We start from the raw sequence: 18,799 nt of genomic DNA on the forward strand, positions 1-18,799 counted from the left end.
CTGAAAATATTTTTTTTTTCTAGTCTGGGAAACTAAATGGCTCTGGGTTCAGCCAGCACATGGCTAGAAAATCATTTGGACAAATTTCATAACACAGGCAATTCCCCTCAACCCAAAAAGATTTTTTTGCGCCACAAATTCTGGTTCTCAAAAAAAAAAATAACAAACCAAACAACTCTAATCTCCCTTGTATTAAATGTCAAAATATTAAGTCTGAAACCCAAACAAAGTTGAGTTTATATGAGCTTGGCTAACAACACTCAATTTCTGCATTTTAAATGTCTGGGCATGTCAATACCCTTGCTGAGTCATATTAAGCCAAATTGTTAATACTGGAAGCAAATCAAGTACCAATTCAATTTCAAAGGAGTTGGGTTTGACTGTGTCTGTCAAGAGTCAACTCTTGGATTTTGCTTCCAGTTCTCTTTTTCTCATTCTTGGGAACTGCAGTGAAAATCGACTAACCAGAGACCTGCAGCTATGTCTTTTGTTTTCACACTCTTTAGAATTTAAAGAAAAAATAATATACAGTTTTCAACATGCTAGAATGGATGGTTTTAGTTCTACATAGACACCTGGCAGGTGTCCTCTTCTTCAGTACAATGTGCATCTCAAATCAGGGGGATGACACTGTCAAACTGTCTGAGGGCACACTGTCTCAGTAGTGTCAAAGTACTACAGTCATCCCGTTTGCCATGAAAATGGCTCAAACTCACTACCTTTTAATTTTCACCCACGATGTTTGCTGCTCATCTTACTTGAAGGTTAACCTTCCAATAAACACAAGCTCAAATAATTGCCCATATCCTTAGATTAAATAACTTGAGGATTGCCTTTCAGCCATTACACTTCAGTCTCAAGACTTCCTCAAGGTATTAATTTTTATTTTCTTTAGAAGCTTAGGCCTAATAGATTCTGAATTGAAACAGCTGTAGAAAATTTTTAAGTATTCTCAATTTTCTAGGGGAGCTAATATCAACCAAAACAGAAAAGATTCACAACACTATAGTATAAATGAGGGAAAGTACAGAGAAAACCTCATGAGAAATCCCTGGCATTCATTTCTTCTCTTGGAGCTCAGGATTTCAATGCATTTTATCTACTATGTCTCTTTGAGGCCCATAAATATTATACTCCCATATAAGCAAGACACTGAGAATAAGGTTCTTTAGATCAATCAGCAGTACAGAATCAAAACAAAGCCAAGTAGACTGGTACTAAATCCAATCAAGCTATTAGACAAGTCAAAATCAGCACCTGGAAGTAAAGATTTCATTATAAGAACCATCTATACTATACATACATTTTTGAGAAATATCTATGTTCTATCATTCCTAATAAGTACTATGGACAACATTCCAGGCAAAATGCAATACATTTGTATTAATTTATGACTTTATTGTGTATCAGAAGGTCAAGTGTATAATAATTACCTCACTGATGTGAAATACTGTTTGGGAAGAGAACAATGTGCTATGCTTTGTAGTTTAGCTTTTGGAAACAAATAGCCCAGTTAGTTTGATTGCAAATTTACAAATAGCTGCATTATTTCACCCTGGTGTTGCATACATAATAAACTTCGCTCTGCAAGATCGGACAGCTAATAAAATTCTTGAATTCACATCCTGTCTGGTACGTCAGAGAAGCGCTATTTCACAGAGCACATGCAGACACAACAGTTGTGTTGTTCCTGGCTGGGAAAACCTTTCCTGACCACTGGGAGCCTAAAATGCAAGATTTAACTGCTGTATCATAGTATGCAGCATACAGATAGTAATTATCTTAATATACAGTAGTGCATTTACCTGTATGACTCTGGCTCCCACATCAGATGATAGAAGGCACTCACGACATACTATAGGCCAGATTTCCACCACAAAATACTGATGGTGAGGGACTCGGTCCAAGCTGTGAGTAAGCAGGCTAAGCCTAATGCAGCCATGTCAATTGGCCAGTAATCTCCACATTTAATAGCCAAGCCTGCACTTTCCCCCCCTCACTTCTAATTAAAGTCTGTAAGACAACATCACAGAGGAGATACACATACGCAGTGTATGCTGGAGGCCACCGAGAGTGTCTGCTGTGAACTGCGTAGGTAAGGGAACAAGCCACAATACTTACAAATCATAGCAAAATGGGAACAAACAGCACATATATTTATATTCAGCTGTTTTCCTAGGCTGCTCTTTAAATATAGTTGTATCTCTACATCTGAAAACAGTGATGAGATGAAACATTTAATAAATAGGATACAGTAATTCTCTGTGAACACTTACCTCACACATGACAGTGTCTGCTGGAGAAATGCAGCATATTGGACAAGTTTATGAAACCCTCCGTGACTGTGGAGTTGAGTCCAGGGAATATGTAATGCAGATGTATTTGAAAAAGCTTTGTTTAGACACTGTTTTCTTTAAAACAAAAGACAATAAGGAAAACAGGAAAATCCAGCCACACTGGCCCACAGAAGAAAACTTTGTCCTTCAGTTTTCTGTGCTGTTGTTCCTAAGCATCCATCAGAACAAGTTTTGGGCACTCTGTCTCTTTCTTTTGGGCACATACAGACAGTAAAACTTTGGCCACTACTGTGTGAGCCAATGTGGCAGCCACCCTGCCACCATCCACAGCTCTATTTTCGCAGCATCTTATTTAGTACTTGAAGTCCCATGACCCATATCCAATAAGGAGGTTCTAATACACTGATTAGATAAAAGGATGTTTTCAAGCAACGGTTATGCAAGGGACCCATACTGCTATGCTAGCCCCAAAAAACTAAAAAAATTATAAATTATAAATAAAACACAGTTTTGCTCTTAAACCCATAACACACAACAGCCACCTGATTGAACTGCCCGTTAGAGCTGCAAGCATACTTTAGTTAAGATTTATCAATTCATCTTTATTAAAATTAAAAACACTTGACCAGATAGAGTAGTTAACATTTCTACGAAGTGGGAAAGTCAGAAAGAAATGTCCAAAGACAGACAGATGAGAGCATGGATATATATCTGTACTAGTTTCTGGATTAGAAACACAAGGCACTGGTCAAACTGGCAGAAATTTTTCAGACATGTTTTTACATCAACATTGCACGAACCCCTCCAACCCAATCACTACCTGATAAATACTTTATCAATCTCCAGCCAAAGACTGACTAGCACTTTTAATAAAATTTAAGTGCATACTTCTTAACTAAGCCCAAAGTCCAAGACCACATAGCAAACAGGTGCCAGGGTCTAGATTACAACTCATGTTTCTGACTTTTGGTCTGGCACTCAGTCAGTGAAAAATGCCACTTCCCAAATGAAAGAAAAGCCTCCTGTAAGTGTAGGTTGTTGGTTTGTTTGTTTAAAATGCATATTTGAAATCTTCCAAAAATAATTTTTTTATTTTGAAGTCTTGTTTGAATCAGAAATCTAAAAGACCACAAAAACAATACAAAGTCTCCAATAAAACAAAAAGATCAGCAAAGAATTAAGATTATACTGGTCTGAGGTCAGAGTTTACTGCACTTGACACTGTAAAAACAAGCAGTACAAATGAGACAAACTGCTTGCTGCAAAAACCAATGAGCTGTTTAAACAGGCAGTATCTTGTAAACATTCTTTTCTAGTCTTCATAGCTCCAAAACCACTGATCCTTAATAAAACTTATTTACTTGTGTTATCCTTTTCACTCTCAATATACTGATTTCAAACATATTGGCAGTTAATGTTTATGACCTGTTGAGTTTACAACATTTGAAAAACACAGGAGAGAAAGCTTTCAGATGGTATCAAGCATCACATCTCAATGAGAGCTGCCAAAGGCATCCACTGCAAACTTCACTGCAAGATCGAGCCAGGAGAGATGCCAAGATAGAATTCTGAACAGTTTTTCAGGGCAAGAAAAACTGTCCCATACTTTTTATTCACTGCTACTTAGAGACACATTGGGTACTTTAGAAGCTGGGTTTTAAAGTGACATAAACCCTACTGCGAAGTACTTAAATCTAATTTGAGACAATGTTTGCAGTAATAAGATCACACAGGTTTGAACAAGTATATACTAAACAGCTTATAAATATAGGTTGGTTTAATAGACCTATCATACTTATGGTGATCCTGAAGACAGGATATTTTAGGAAAAATTGAAGGATAGATAGGATGAGAAACAGGGAATGCTGCAGGACAGGAAAACTTCTGTCTTCAATCAAAGATGAAGAAGTTTTTGGAAGAACATTCTGTTAACAAATAATGTTTTTAAATGTACATCAATCTTCTTTAGCAGCTGGTAACACAGAGCTTCTACTAAGCACAGAAGAGACCGGTGTCTAAACCAGGCATCATCAACTTCAGAAAAAACTCAGAAGTGTTAGGCAATGTTCAAAGGCTAGAAAAATAACCTGCTAATCCAGACAGGCCAAAACCTCATCCTCATCCAAGAGCAGAACACTTCTGTCTCCAACAGAACTAAGACAATCAATGACTGCAGATCCAATCAGGCAGCAGTACACTTTTAAAGCATCTGACCACTAACTTGTGTACTGCTGCAGATGGCAGACAGAACACACATTTAGAGGGCAGAACTAATGACTGTCACTTCTAGTAAAAGCATGCCCCATTTCAGCAGTCCCAAGGAACACCCATGCTATAGTGTGATATGCAACTGTAGCATGCATCAAACTTTCATCCTTATCAGGAGTCAGCCTGTTCATTTTCCACTAAACTACTATGCCTCCCTTATTCTTGTAAAAAATACCACGGTAAAACACAAGCCATAAAATTTAAACATGAACACATATTTATTCTGCTCCCCCCCCCCCCCTCCCCTGCTTTTAGAGGAAATGCCTTACTGGAGAAAAAAAACTGCTTTACTGTGTACAGGCCAATAGTTTTCCTCTTCGCATTAGAGGATTATAGCAGCTCATGCTGAGCTAGCACTGCTGCAGCTGGACTTTGATACTAGTTGCCAGGCTGCTCAGTTTAAATCTAACACAGATAGAGCTGTACAAACTGCAGTCTGCAATGCAGCAGCAAATTAACTGTTTAACTCAAGCAAAAATCTTTTTTCCCTATGTACTTACTGAAAAACAGTAGCTGACATACTATGGATCTGGCATTCTTTTGCAAGCAATAAGATTTGCTGCAAGTATCTAAAAATATACTTCATGGCTGACAGCCCAAGGAACCAATCAATGAAAGTTCAAGAGGTCCATTTTACAGTCCAGATGTTCTCAAACTGTGTTCCATCGACAGCTAAGAGATTGTTGGTCACATTATGCTGACTTTTCTCCCCTTTGCCGTATCAGTTTGTGTCTAAAAGATTAAAAGTACATCTATAATTCTTAAAACAATTCTCCTTAAACATTTTCTCCTTTTGCTACAGCTAGCATAAAAATATCGCAGCAAATCAATGACATAAAAGGTTGTCCTAGAGACAACATGATACAAAGCATGAATCAAATTTGAACCTCTACAGCAGGATGACCTTAACGAAAGGCACAAAAATTACAGGATGCACATGTACATACATACACTTGGGATAACATCAGAAGTTCCACAAGGCAAACGTGCCTTTCTTAACTGAATCTACACACTTTTTCAGTGAATATGGTGTTGAAACTTGTGCAAAACCAGAGAAGAACAGAAGATCTTGCTTGCTTATCTAAGGAAAAACCTGGTAGAAGTTTCTAGGCAAATGGATTGCAACAGTAAACCATGTTACTAGATCTTAATTTATTAAATACTCATACTTAAATTAACAGTTAGCAACTTGAATGCCAGTAACACCAAATGCCATGATAGGTGAGAAGGGGAGCAGCTAGGTCCAGCATGTAGATTCAGTAGCTATTGCTACATATATCTCCTTGCTCAAATCACAAGAATACTTACAGTTCAGTCCTTGGCAGTGAAAGGAAGAGAATGCTTATGCTGACATGAAGACAGTCATTGGAAATCAAGTAACCTGTAGCTTCATTGCCCATAGTAGAGAAATTAAAATCAAGCCACTTTGGTGTCTCATTTTTAATTTTGATGTCTTGCAAGTCCTTTCTTTCTTCTCCCCTTGCAAAGGCACATACTTCTCACAGGAGCACAAGTTTGTAAGAGTCCCCAGAGCAGCAGCCTCCGAGGCAGTTTTGCTACATTTCCTAGAAAGCAGCCTTAATTTTGCCAAACCAGAATCACTGATCCACCATCTTTGCTACATGTTATAAATCACAGAGGACTAAAGATGAAGTTTTCACTGTTTTCCTTTGGAAAAGTGCTCTGCCACTCCAGTCTGCCCCATCTTTCTTTCCCTTAATGGAAATTTTGCCCTTGGTTTCATGTCTCTACTCTAGTCACAGGGATGGCAGCAGAACATGCATTACATTCTGGTGTTTTTTCAATCCTAAATAAGACAAACTCTCTGCTCTCACTGAAACACTGGTATGCATTTGGATTTTTCCTTGAGCATCAACAACTCAAACTCTTGCCCATCATTTCACTTCATTTTCAAGTAACCATTTTTAATGCAAAACACAGCTTTCCATCTGCACACTCAGTTTCTGGAGTGAATGAGAATTCTAGTGTTTTCACCTAGAGATTCATGTCTTCACAGCACAGGTAAAAGAGCTTCATGCACAGACCACTACACCAGCAGTTCAGACAATATTCAACCAGCAGATTCTTTTACAGATATGCTACCAAATCAGCTCAACTCCTATCTGTTGCTTGGGCTAAAGATGGGCTTCAGGTGAGAAGCGGGGAAGCAATTTCCTTAGTTCACCATCAGTTTTGTTATCTGAAGTGTTACTGACATCATGGAAACTGCTTTCTTTTTGCTTATTTTTCACATGTGTTTTGGCAGCTATATACAGCAAGACAGATTCCTTTATGTATGATAAATGCTATAATCACTGCCATCTCCTTAGGGAAGGCAGAGTGCTGATCACAGCTCAAATGGGTATATAGCTCATACTGAAAATACAATTTCCCTACTGCAAGGCAGACTGATCTTCTGCAGGCTACACAGTCACAGAACATATGTGTTTTGATTAACTGAGTGTGCTGCACTTGATACGATAAAACCATTAATTTGAGTGGGTTTGATCACTTTGTTGTCCTTTGAGGCAAAACTCCAGCTTGGAAGTTAAAAAATAAGATGCTTCTCCCTAAGCAGGACCAAATCTAGAAGAAAAAGGTCTGTTTATCATGACCTCTTCCCCAGCCCTTCTAAAACAGAGTACAGAAGCAACTGGGGATTTTAACAAGCCAATGGTTACCTCCAAGCATGAGCTTACGTGAGTGCCCAAAGGAACGTGCAAAATTACCTTAAATTGTACTCTGACGTACTTCCAAAAATTATCAGCTATTGACACTACAGTCAATAATTTCCTATTCCACCTTGGGATCGTAAATCATTAAGTAATTATTCATAAGGTAGAAATACCTTTTCTTCTCTAGATCAGTAAAATAAGGTACAATGTGTGACAGAGAAAACATGCTACTTCTCTTGTAACTCCTACTTGGGTGTCTTAACCGTACACTTCTTTGTTGTTTTCTTGCCTTTCTGTCCCTCAAGCAGTCTGGGAAGTGTCTAAAAGTTTTACTCTACAGGGTATTTTTTTGTTTTGTTTTGTAATACAAGCTATGTTTATACAGTCTGTATGGTCCTAAGTGTTGATGCAGACAAACACCCATACAAGTAAAATCCAATGAACAAAAAAACTTAGAAAAATGTTCAGAACTGCTGATAGCACACAGTAAGAAGTGTGACACACAAGCTAGAATAGGCAGTCCTTGCTGTTGTAAAAGCTTTTACTGAACTCTCTTCTACTTGGTTCTTACATCTGCTGCAGTACAGATGATTTAAAAAAAATTTCTGTATCACACACTTCAAACCTATGCTCTGAATGCAAACAGCCATATCTGCTTAACAAAGACCAACTCTTTAATGAATAATCAAGCTACTGTGCAAGTTCTAAATGCCTATGTTATTTGATAATATGGTGTCTGACCTAGACAGCGCTGCCTACAGCATATAATTAAAGGTTTCAGATACACTATGTTTTTCTCCTGCCAAATGCTGTTTATGCAGTATGTTTTATCTACACAGTGAAACTAACAGAAAACCAGTCTATTTCGGACTGAAGTGCTTTGTTAAACCATTTAAGCAAAACCAGTGAACAGCCCCTAGATGAGATGTCCTTTTAGGGAAGGAAAGTACCACCACCACCTGTTCTTCCTTCAATACCAAATTCTCCATTTTATAACTTAAATGTTCTGAACACCTACCTTCTCTGTCTTCATTCTATGATAAAACACTCTGCGTTGCTTTATGATAGCATCGCAATCAAGATATTTCATGACATTAGATATTACCTGGAGAGAAAGTTCCTGCCCCACACAGCCAACAATAAAAAGTAAATGTTTTAAAGTGATTTTTAAAGTCTGTGAAATACTCAGGCACTGGGGTATCAAGTCCTCCCTTTCTTGACAAAATGAACTGTGCGAGCCTGTATTTTCCAATCAATTTGTCCCACATATCTTATTCCAAGGCTTGAAATGGAAGAAAGCTCACTTCACATATTCACTCAGTCTATGAAATCTCTCCACCAAGGCAGCCTGTGAAGTTGCTAGTTAAGAGTGTTTTCAGATGAGAATGTGGTTCATTTCTCAATAGATGGTACATATATTTCATTTAGCTCAGCAAATATCAATCAGATACTAGCTGATGCCAGTCAGCACTCGGAGAACTGGCTGCATTTCCAAATATGCCAAGTAAAATACCAATTAGTTTTTGTTCACTGTATCCAGTGCTTTCATATTCAGGCCTTGGCAGGCTACCAGCTACTTTGACTGCAATCCCTTTCCTCCCCCTCCAAAAAAGAGAAATCATCTTAGACTAAAAGAAGTTCTTCAAAAGCAAGAAGCCTAATCTTTAGACTGAAACTCATATTGGGTGTGACCTCCAACCACTAAAGGAAAAAGAACAAAGTTTCTTCCCATAGCTCACAAATTTCAGAAGACTACAAGCAAGCTGCTGACAAGGTTTTTTTTAACCAAAGAGAATGTAATTAAAATACAAAAAAAACACCCTTGCAGCAGGACAGGATGCTCAATATTCAAAGGGTTATAAGAGTCCCCAGGCACCCATTCCTCCAGCTGTTGAGGGAATCCTTTGCCTGGCACTCCAGGCTTTCCCAGCATTGCAAAGAATATCTTCATTTACACATTAAAAATCCTCTACTTTCTGGCAGGATATAAAGCCTAGGTACCAGCCTCAAAGCAGCACTTCAGGGTAACTGTTGTAGTCTTGCTTAGCTAGAACCAGTTTTTTTTACCTCCACAACAATTACTTCCTTTCCTACAGCAGAATAATAGATGGAATAAAATGGTCAGTAAACTAAAAATCTTTAGTGTTTTTACTCTTAAGAGTCACTTTGGTGACCTGATCCTCACTTCAAAGACCATACAGAAACTGCCTTATTTGTCTCACAAGCAGTGAATTACTAAAAGAATTCTTCCTCATTTTCACATTGGAAAACAAAAGCTGGGAGCCAAGTTTGGCAAAGATAAGTACGAATCTGAGCATCCCACAGTTAAATTCATCACAGATTTATCCTTCAACAAACTCCTGAATATTTCAATAACATATTTCAGAAGACTTCAATACAAGTGATACAACATCATTCATTTCAGAAAACCCAACCACTACACTAACTAGTCTCTTAGGACTTGGGGTTCTCTGTGCCTTTTTTTTCTCCCCTCTTTTTGAATCAGAAAAAAATTCCACAGAGCACAAGTCTTTCAACACATCACAAAAGAATTAGCTCCATCAAAGTACTACAAGATACAGCTCAGCACTGATTTAACAGCCCCTACCACTCAGTTTCAGACAGCAGAGCTGGCTGTCCTCAGTGAAACTACTACTACAGACACTCAAGTTATAGATCCCCAATAGATAGACCACAACTGTCAAGAGACTGTGATAGAAACCACTGAGTATTTCCTTCTCCCAAAAACTACTCAGTATTCCCACTGTCAGCCTGGTTTCACAGCTGTGTAGTGAGGACTGGATTTCTATTTTAAAATACTAAGAAGATACACTAACATACAGCATACCTGTTCAAAAGCAGTTCATTAAGAGTAAGCCTCAAACTCAGGTTTTCTTGGGAAGCTTACAATGAACTTCTTTCTTATTGCCTGTGTCAATACAGGACAAACGTTTTCTAGAAAGCAATCTTCAAGTCCATGGGGCTGCATGGGATCCATCCAAGAGTACTAAGGGACCTGGCAGAGGAGCTCGCTAAGCCTCTTTCCATCATCTGTCAATGGGGGAGGTCCCAGATGACTGGAGGCTGGCTAACGTAACATTCATCTATGAGAAAGGCCAGGAGGAGGATCTGGGGAATCACAGGCCTGTCAGCCTGACCTCAGTATTGGAGAAGATCGTGGAGAGGTTCATGTTGAGTGCTCTCAAACAACATGTGCAGGACAACCAGGGGATCAAGCCCACCCAGCATGGGTTCAGGAAAGGCAGGTTCTGCTTAAACAACCTGATCTCCTATGACCAGGTAACCACTTAGCGAATGAGGGAAAGGCCAAGGATGCTGTTAACCTGGACCTTAATAAAGCTTTTGACATCATATCCCACGGCTTGGACAAGTGCACTCTTCACTGAGTAAAAAACTTGCTGGATGGCAGGGCCCAGAGAGTTGTGGTGAATGGAGTTAAATCCAGCTGGCTGTCAGTTACCAGTGGTGTTCCCCGGGACTCAGTTTTGAGGCCAGTTCTGCTCAATATCTTTATCAATGATCTGGATAAGGGGATCAAGTGTAGCCTCAGTAAGTTTGCACATGGCACCAAATTGGTCAGGCGTGTTGATCTGCCTGAGGGTAGGAAGGCTCCACAGAGGGACCTGGACAGGCTGGCTGGATGGGTTGAGCCCAACTGCATGAGGTTCAACAAGGCAAAGTGCTGGGTCCTGCACTTTGGTCACAATCACCGCATGCAAAGCTACAGGCTTGGAGCAGAGTGGCTGGAAATCTGCCCAGAGGAAAAGGACCTTGGGGTGCTGGTTGACAGCAGCTGAACATGAGCCAGTAAAGTGCCCAGGTGGCCAAGAAGGCCAACAGCATCAGAAATAGTGGGGCCAGCAGGAGTAGGGAAGTGATTGTCCTCCTGTACTTGGCACTGGTGAGGCAGCACCTTGAGTACTGTGCTCAGTTCTGGGTCACCCACAAGAAGGACAGTGATGCACTAGATTGTGTCCAGAGGAGGATAACCAAGCTGGTGAAGGGTCTAGAGAGCAAGTCCTACAAGGAGAGACTAAGGGAACTGGGATTGTTTAGTATGGAGAAGAGGAGGCTAAGGGGAGACCCTGCTGCTCTCTACAATTACCTGAAAGTAGTCAGGTTGTAGGTAAGTGGGTGTTGGCCTCTTCTCCAAAGTAAATGATGAGAGGAAACGGCCTGAAGTTGTGCCAGGGGAAGTTTAGATTAGATATTAGGAAGAACTTCTTTACTGAAAGAGTGGTCAGGCACTGGAACAGGCTGCCCAGGGTGGAGTCACCATCCCTTGAGGTATTCAAAAAAATGTGCGCATGTGGTACTTCAGGGTGTGCTCTAGTGGGTATGGTGGGTTTTTTCTGGGTTATCAGTTGGACTCTGATCTTTGAGGTCTTTTCCAACCATGACAATTCTGTGATTCTGTGACTCCTGCAGGAAAAGAGGCAAAAAAATCCCAAAGATGTGCTAAAAATTTCACTGCACTTCTGTATAAAAACTTTTAAGAATGCAGCAAACAAACTGTAGCCACTCTCCTCCTCAAAGCCAAAACCATTTTTACCCATCCACAAGCACTTTCATATCACAGTGAGGTCACTGCAGCACATATAACAATCAAAGGTGAGAATGCCCAACCTAAACAGCAAGATTGTTCCAGATAAATTACTTCCTTCCAACTCCTGCACTTACTTTCTCATTTTATAACCACCTCTTTCAGTGTGAAAAACCACAGGATCTTCCCTGGGCCTACATGAAAAACAAGCTATCAATGGACAAAGCAGCCAGTGTATGAAAGTTAGCTATCATACGTATAGAATAAATTGAATTTTAAAATTACTTTTGGAGGTACACTTACCTTCAAGAACTCAGAATATTACAAGTATAGCTTTTTTTTTTTCAGTGGTACTCCTTTAGACAACCAGAAGAAAGTCAGGTTATTAGGATGTTGATGTTAGTAATATGAAATCAGATGCCAACAAAAATACACACATGCATATGCTGCCAAAGGCAATAAAGCTTCTCTTTGCCATTTTTGATCCTTGATACTTAAAGAGAAGTATCTGGATATACCCAAAACACACAAGACCTAAATAAAGCTTCTTAGAAGTGTCACACTTAATCATTTTAACGAAACAACAACAAAAAAATACTACTGAACAATGAATTTAGTATCTGCTATGCATTTAAAGAGCCTACGTTACATGCTTGTGCTGGGATGCAGAAATGTCAACAGAATTTGTAATGATGCACAGATAGTATTACCTATACATCCAGGGTTTTCCTAAGCCTTTATCACCATTCACAATGGTCTCATTAAGGTGTATTTAGACTGCAACCCCCCCCGGGACAGGACTTGTCTTTACAGCACTATAAGAGTCTTTTTTGCTTTAAACACTAGTGTATCAGAAGTATTTTTTTTAATGTAGGAGAAGACTGAAAATATTCAGAAAGCATGCTTGGTGTTTGATCTCAGTGCTTAATTCCCATTTACAGTTCAGAATAAACAATTCAGCTGTCATTCTATTAACAGTTTTACCTACATAAGAAATTCAAGAGGGGGCCAAATTTGTCTGCATGATGATTTCACAGTAAGTGGCAACCAGATGGACAGCACACTGCCATATGCTCCCCTCTCCTGAAAGGTGGAAATGTGACCAAATACGAATCAGAAAAAAAGGAAGGACAGTGGGGAGACAAACATCTCTGCAGTAAGCCCTTTAATTCATGCACATACTCTTTCCTATCAGAAGTATGCACAAAATTCTCTATTCCTTGTACATTAGGATCTGAATTGCAGGGAAGCAATGGCAATGATCAGGAAGAAGGTAGGGAACAGCTGTTGTCTCCAGCATAATCCTTGCTAGGCAGGTACATATCTGTGCTACATCCAACCCTGTCACATCCCTAAGAAGATCCATTGCACCAGTGTGGGGAAACGAACCATCACTGGCATGGCCCTAACAAAGCCAAGGGAAGGTAACACAAACATCACTCCATAGGGTCAGCCTGTCTGGAAGCTGACAACTTTTTCCAGCATAGCTCTAAGAGATCGAGAAGCTCAAAAGCTGTTCCCGCTCTGCAGCCTCCTCTGAACTTCTTTTTGCCCAGAGATAACACATGTCAAAATTTTTTAAGTAAACTTTGATGCTACCCAAGTCCTACACTGCTCTTTCAGTTGAAGCAGACAATCTAGCCATATTATAATGTCTCCAAGGAGTACCTGCCCTTTTGAGCTAGTCCTAAAAATAACACCTTTCAAAGTTAAACATATCTATTTAATTACACTACTACTCCCTGCTCAGAAAGCCCTTCTTCTTAAGACCAAACAAGAAAAAAGAGCATTCAGGTTCCTGGAGGCAACAGCTGGTAACAGCAGAAAAAAAACAAACAAGAAATGCATGCAAGAAAAATATTTGAGGTTGCACGGTTCTTTTTGAGACCCTTGCGCAAGCTCACACGTAAACCTTAATCCATATCTCACTTTCCTGTTAAAAAGTTGTTTTCAAAGCTGTCTGATTTTATCATTCCAGATAAGCATGTAATTACTTACTAGATGTGATTTGTAAAATCCAGGCAGCTATTATATACAGAGAAAAATCATGGCCTGCTTGCTAGATGACACGCCACATGCCTCATGTTTACATCCCTGATGTTTGTTAACTTTAATTATTACAGACAGAAGCTCTTCAGTGCAGTTTAAAAAGAGCTTTCTTTACATTTGTGCCATCAGCTGAATCTACCGGTAGTCCAAACAGTGTATTTTTTCTAAGAATTTATTTGGAAGACTTGTATAAGAGCATTTAAAGCAAAATACTGAAATAATTCCACAGCAAAAGTCTCACCAACCTCAATAAAATTTGGCTTTTGCTGTTTTTGTATACGAATCTTAATTTTCTATTAGTGGAAAAAACTGGTAGGCACACTTTAAATATCACAGAGGTAACTTTCCACTACAAAGACTTTTGTAACTTTTTTGAGAAGCTCTGACACTTGCCTAGTTTGCAGGCAGCCTTTGAAGTTCCCTAGAATAGCAGAGATGCTCTTTGTCTCACAGCAATTCATTCAAGTTAAACTGAACTGCTTTCCCATGCCTGCTTGCTTTTTTTAATCAAGTATTTTGGTGGCTGCTCTAAAAAAACATTCAAATGGACATGAACTCCAGGTACACAAGGGCTGGGCAGCTTGCACCTCTGACAGCACAGGAGCAGACAATGTGCTATGGAGCACTTACTGAGGCAAAAAAAGGAGAGAGGCAGGACAGCAGAAAGGAAAATGAAACAAGGTCAGACTTTACACGGTTTCCCCAAAGCACAGACCCCAAAGGTTCTTCCTTATTCACAAAATAACCTTACCAATTAAGGCAATTACTTGAATAAGAAATCACTCCTGAAGGCTCAAATCCCACTTAGGGATTTGTTAAGGTCAACAAAGGAAGTTTATACCTCGATATAATACTGTTTTAGCAAAAACAAACAAACAAAAAAACCACAACAAAAAACTAAACCCCACAAAACTAAGAGGTTCCGTGTTAGAAACTAACTTGGAAGAAGGCTATTTGGGTTCAAAGTTAAGCTCTTGAAAATTAGGAAGAATCATATTCAAAACAGCATATGACTTAAGCTCCATTTGCATTAATCCTCTTTTTAACTATTAAGATCACCTACCGTTCTTCCTGCAAATCATTGCCTCATTGAGTGAACAGGGTGGCTCACAACATACAGCTAAATCTGTGCAAATCAAGCATTTTCGGACTTTCAGGTCTGACTTGGCAATCAAAATATTTGAACGTATATTTTTTAAATATGTATCTTAATTTGTGTGTAGTGCTATAGGTGCACATGGTGCTTTACACGATGCAAGGAAAGATAGCTGAAATACATCAAAGCAACACTGAACCCTAAACAAGATAAAAGTGACAGGGAAGCCTCTTTAGGCTAAAAATAAAGCAAGAAATAAGCCAACATTGCATCTTGTAATTCTCAGTTAGAGACAAAAGTATCATTGGAAAACTTCCATTGCTACTGGAGTTTACAAGGTCTCACTTTCATTATACTCAGGCAAAACCAACAATTTCAACAGGATATATGTAAATTAAGAATTAAAGTCTCATACATCACTCTTGTCAAGCCAAATCCTAATAACAGCAAATATGTGGACTAAAATATGGCAGAAAACGTGAAGTAAAGGTCCTGCTATCTTACGCCCAGCTTCTGCCCCCACTGCATCATCTAATTCGAATTTGGTGGAAAAAAGCTTTCAATTTACCTTGGGCAGGAGCCTCTAGTGCCAAAGAATGCCACCACAATGATAACACAGCAGCATTCATTATTTTTCTCTTTAAGATGGCATTTCACCAAGTATGCTCATGTCCACCTACACTACAAAATTACTCCTGAACTACTGACAGAGTTTGGAATTATTCATTTTTTTTAAGTCAAAAAACCACAAATGGCCCATTTTCCAATGCTATAGATTTCAGACTGACCCTTCATATTACCTAAACCTAATGAACACATGGCAAATGAGTTTCAACAGCACATGGTATCAGGCTAGTACCAGTGAGGAAAGGAAGAGGAGGAATCAAATCACAGTCTTCCTCTCACACACCAACAAGCAATGAAGATTCTGCAAATAGCACTTAGCTGACACATAAGGCAGGAAGGACTCCATCTCACTCTCCTATGTCAATATTGGCTCTGTGGTGTTCGTAAGGGTAAAGTATTTTGCCTGTTCAGCAATTCCATTGTCCAGGAAGCAGATGAGTTGAGCACCACTATACTGACATAATGCCCCATTTACTGCTCATAAAGAGTATTATGCAGACAGTTTGATATAACACTATTCAGTTAATTGTTGTTCTATTGCCAGGTAATGCAACTAATCTAAATGAATACTGATGACATATTATAGGTAAATTCTAGTAATCTCAGGATCTCATAGAGCAATGCAGTTTCTCCTCCTAATTTGGATGAAATCACAAGTAGTAAGATTGAAACCATGCTCTTGATCATGCTTCAGGTTTTACTAGTTCTGTCCCTCTGTGCTAAAAGTAACGTGACGCAATATTGCTGCAGAGTCAGAACCTGCAGTATATAGACCAGCAGAGACAAAACAGCAAGCTGCCAGGTAGCCAGGTTCCAGGGAGTCACCACTGAACCCAAGTTGGAGCAATAGAACAACATAACTAAGGGCTAAGGAGAGAAATACAATTAGCTGTATGTATCTTCTCCAGGGCACCTTCAGAATTGTAATCACACACACACATCTAACTAACCTTTCAGAGCAGACACAGCAACAGGGAAAACAGCTACACTCTGCATTATGTTCTGCATTTACGCTGTCAGTCACAATCCGAAAATACTTTAGCTGAGTAGCAGGCTTGTACTAGTACTTGCACCACAAGCATACACTGCTCACATCTTAATGTTGTTACTGACCTTTTCGTAAACTGTTTGGAGTTCATATCTTTGTCTTACCTGCTACTCCAGTTCTGAAGCTAGAATAGCTGATGCCCACTCTTGCTACATGTTCTCTTTGTCCAGTGTTGCCTTTAGCAGAGTTACCACCCGCTAACTACATCTAATTTTTGTAAAACTTCAAATGACTTCTCCTCCTTCAGACAAAAACCCTTGCAGAGGAAAGTAAATTCTGCAATCCAATGGGAAGCATCAGGACAGAGCTGCAAAAACTCCACTTTATTCAGAAACATATAGCAATGAGTATGCGTATGCACTGCTTCAGGGATGTGGGCTCTTCACGCAAGCACCCACTTCACTGGCTGTAAACATGCTCCTCAAAGTGTTTAAGACCCATACCACCTTTGCAGCAGCACATACTTGCTTCTTATTCCACATCCTCTGTAAATGAGAAGTACTCTGTTCCTTCTCTGCTGCCTCACCATACAGACACTGCTCACAAGATCAAGTACCAACTTTTCCCATACAAGGTAACCACTGTAAAATGTTAATAGCAATACCTAACTGAAAAGCACTTATGTGCTGCTAATTGTATGATATACTTTATAATACTCGTTTGATATAACCCTGCTATTAACCATCCTTTTACAAGTGTCCTGCAGGAACTTGCAGCATCTCCACAGGAAATACCAGAAAGCTGTTAAGTATCAGTATCATTTCAATCCACGTTCAGGTAATAATGTTTTACAGCACATTAAAAATACACAGGTTGCTTACCCCTCTTTTTTCTGTACAAATTCCAATAATAAATCTTTCAAAAAAACCTAAGACAGTCACATCACAAAACAGCAATTTCTAACTCTGTCTGCCTATAGGTGCTCTGCGATCAGACAAACGAGGCTTCTCTGCTGATTGCATTCACAGCTGTAAATACCCCTCCGTAATCACTCAATTTAATCCTTATACCTACACAATCTTCTGCAGCTGTTACAATGGTGTCAGGTGCATGCTCTATTTAATAGAGAGCTTGTAGGTTGATTTGCTCTCAGACCTGCATGCAAGAACCAGGAAATTAAGCTAGAGACACATTTAACAGATCCCTGTCCCAACTTCAGCACACTTACAAAGTTAGAAGCCACGCTCGTTCACGTACTATTTTCCTGAAGTAAAGTTACTGTGACACGCCATCCTGTTACAGCACATCAATCCACACAGCTCGCAGATTTCACCCCTACAGACGTAACGTTACATTTTTATGAAAGGCAAAGCCAAAATTCCCTGGTTGAGAGTAATCTGAAGGGATTTCAACTTCACAAAAAATTACCGATCCTTTCCTTGTTGCGGCAAGCGATGATACTAGTCTAGGACAAAGGGTTTCCAAAAAGAGCTGCAGCATCTTACAGATTTACAGCACTCTCTGCGAAGAAGTTATTCAAGCGGCTGTACCGTAGCGGTATTACACGTTAGGTGGGTTTTCGTACAAGAGAGAATAAAAGCGACTTTTCCGCTAAGGCGTTACCGAGGCGGCGGACATTCGGGAAACACACGCCCGAAGTTGGCAACCCGCGCCCGCCCTGAGGCGCAGGACGGCGGCTGTGGGGTTGCTGTGGGGTGGGGGGACCGCGGCTGCCAGGGGCCCCCAGGGAGCCCCCCCCGAGCTGCCCCCGGGCAAACCCCCAGAGCTCTCCCCTGAGGGAGCATCGCGGCGCCGGCCCGCGCAGCACAGGCGGGCACGGCCCGAGGGACCCCCCCCGCCCCAGCCTGCCCCGCCGCCCCACACCGCAGGCCGGCCCGCGGCCAGGCCCCGCCGCCGGGAAGTTAGCGTGAGGCGGCGCCGGGCGCTAAACTTTCTGCGCTGCCGAGGGGCTCCCCGCGCCCCGTCCGCCCGCGCGGCCTCACCCGCGCAGCGCGGGGACCCCAGCGGGCCGCCCTGACCGCCCCCGGGGCCGGCAGCCGCGGCGGTTGCGAGAGGAGACGGCGGGGGGCGGGGGGGTTCCCTGGGCCGCAGCGGGACACACCACGTACCTGCTGCCCCGCACCGCCGGCACCCGCGCAGCCCCGCTCCGGTAACGGCCCGGCGCGCTCCCGCCGGCGCTGAGGGGAGGGAGAAACGCTGCGCGCGAGCCCGCCC

The 18,799-nt window shown here is 40.8% G+C and overlaps 1 protein-coding gene across 7 annotated transcripts in view; it reads right to left on the reverse strand.

Annotated features, from left to right (window-relative positions):
* Positions 1 to 18,799, reverse strand: part of TMEM266 (transmembrane protein 266) — a 100,284-nt gene that overhangs the window by 67,712 nt on the left and 13,773 nt on the right. Inside the window, exon 1 of one of the 7 annotated variants that reach the window (XM_051628637.1) lies at positions 18,694 to 18,775. The exons of 2 other annotated variants lie outside the window; for them this stretch is intronic. The gene's annotated coding sequence lies outside the window, so the exon portion shown is untranslated. Of the gene's footprint in view, positions 1 to 2,276; positions 2,447 to 16,728; positions 16,744 to 17,792; positions 17,808 to 18,187; positions 18,208 to 18,693; positions 18,776 to 18,799 lie in introns of those variants that run through there. 4 more of the 7 variants (XM_051628644.1, XM_051628642.1, XM_051628643.1 and 1 more) reach the window with 4 other exon arrangements.

Source organism: Apus apus, chromosome 10 (assembly GCF_020740795.1).
Source record: "Apus apus isolate bApuApu2 chromosome 10, bApuApu2.pri.cur, whole genome shotgun sequence".
Lineage (NCBI taxonomy): Eukaryota > Metazoa > Chordata > Aves > Apodiformes > Apodidae > Apus > Apus apus.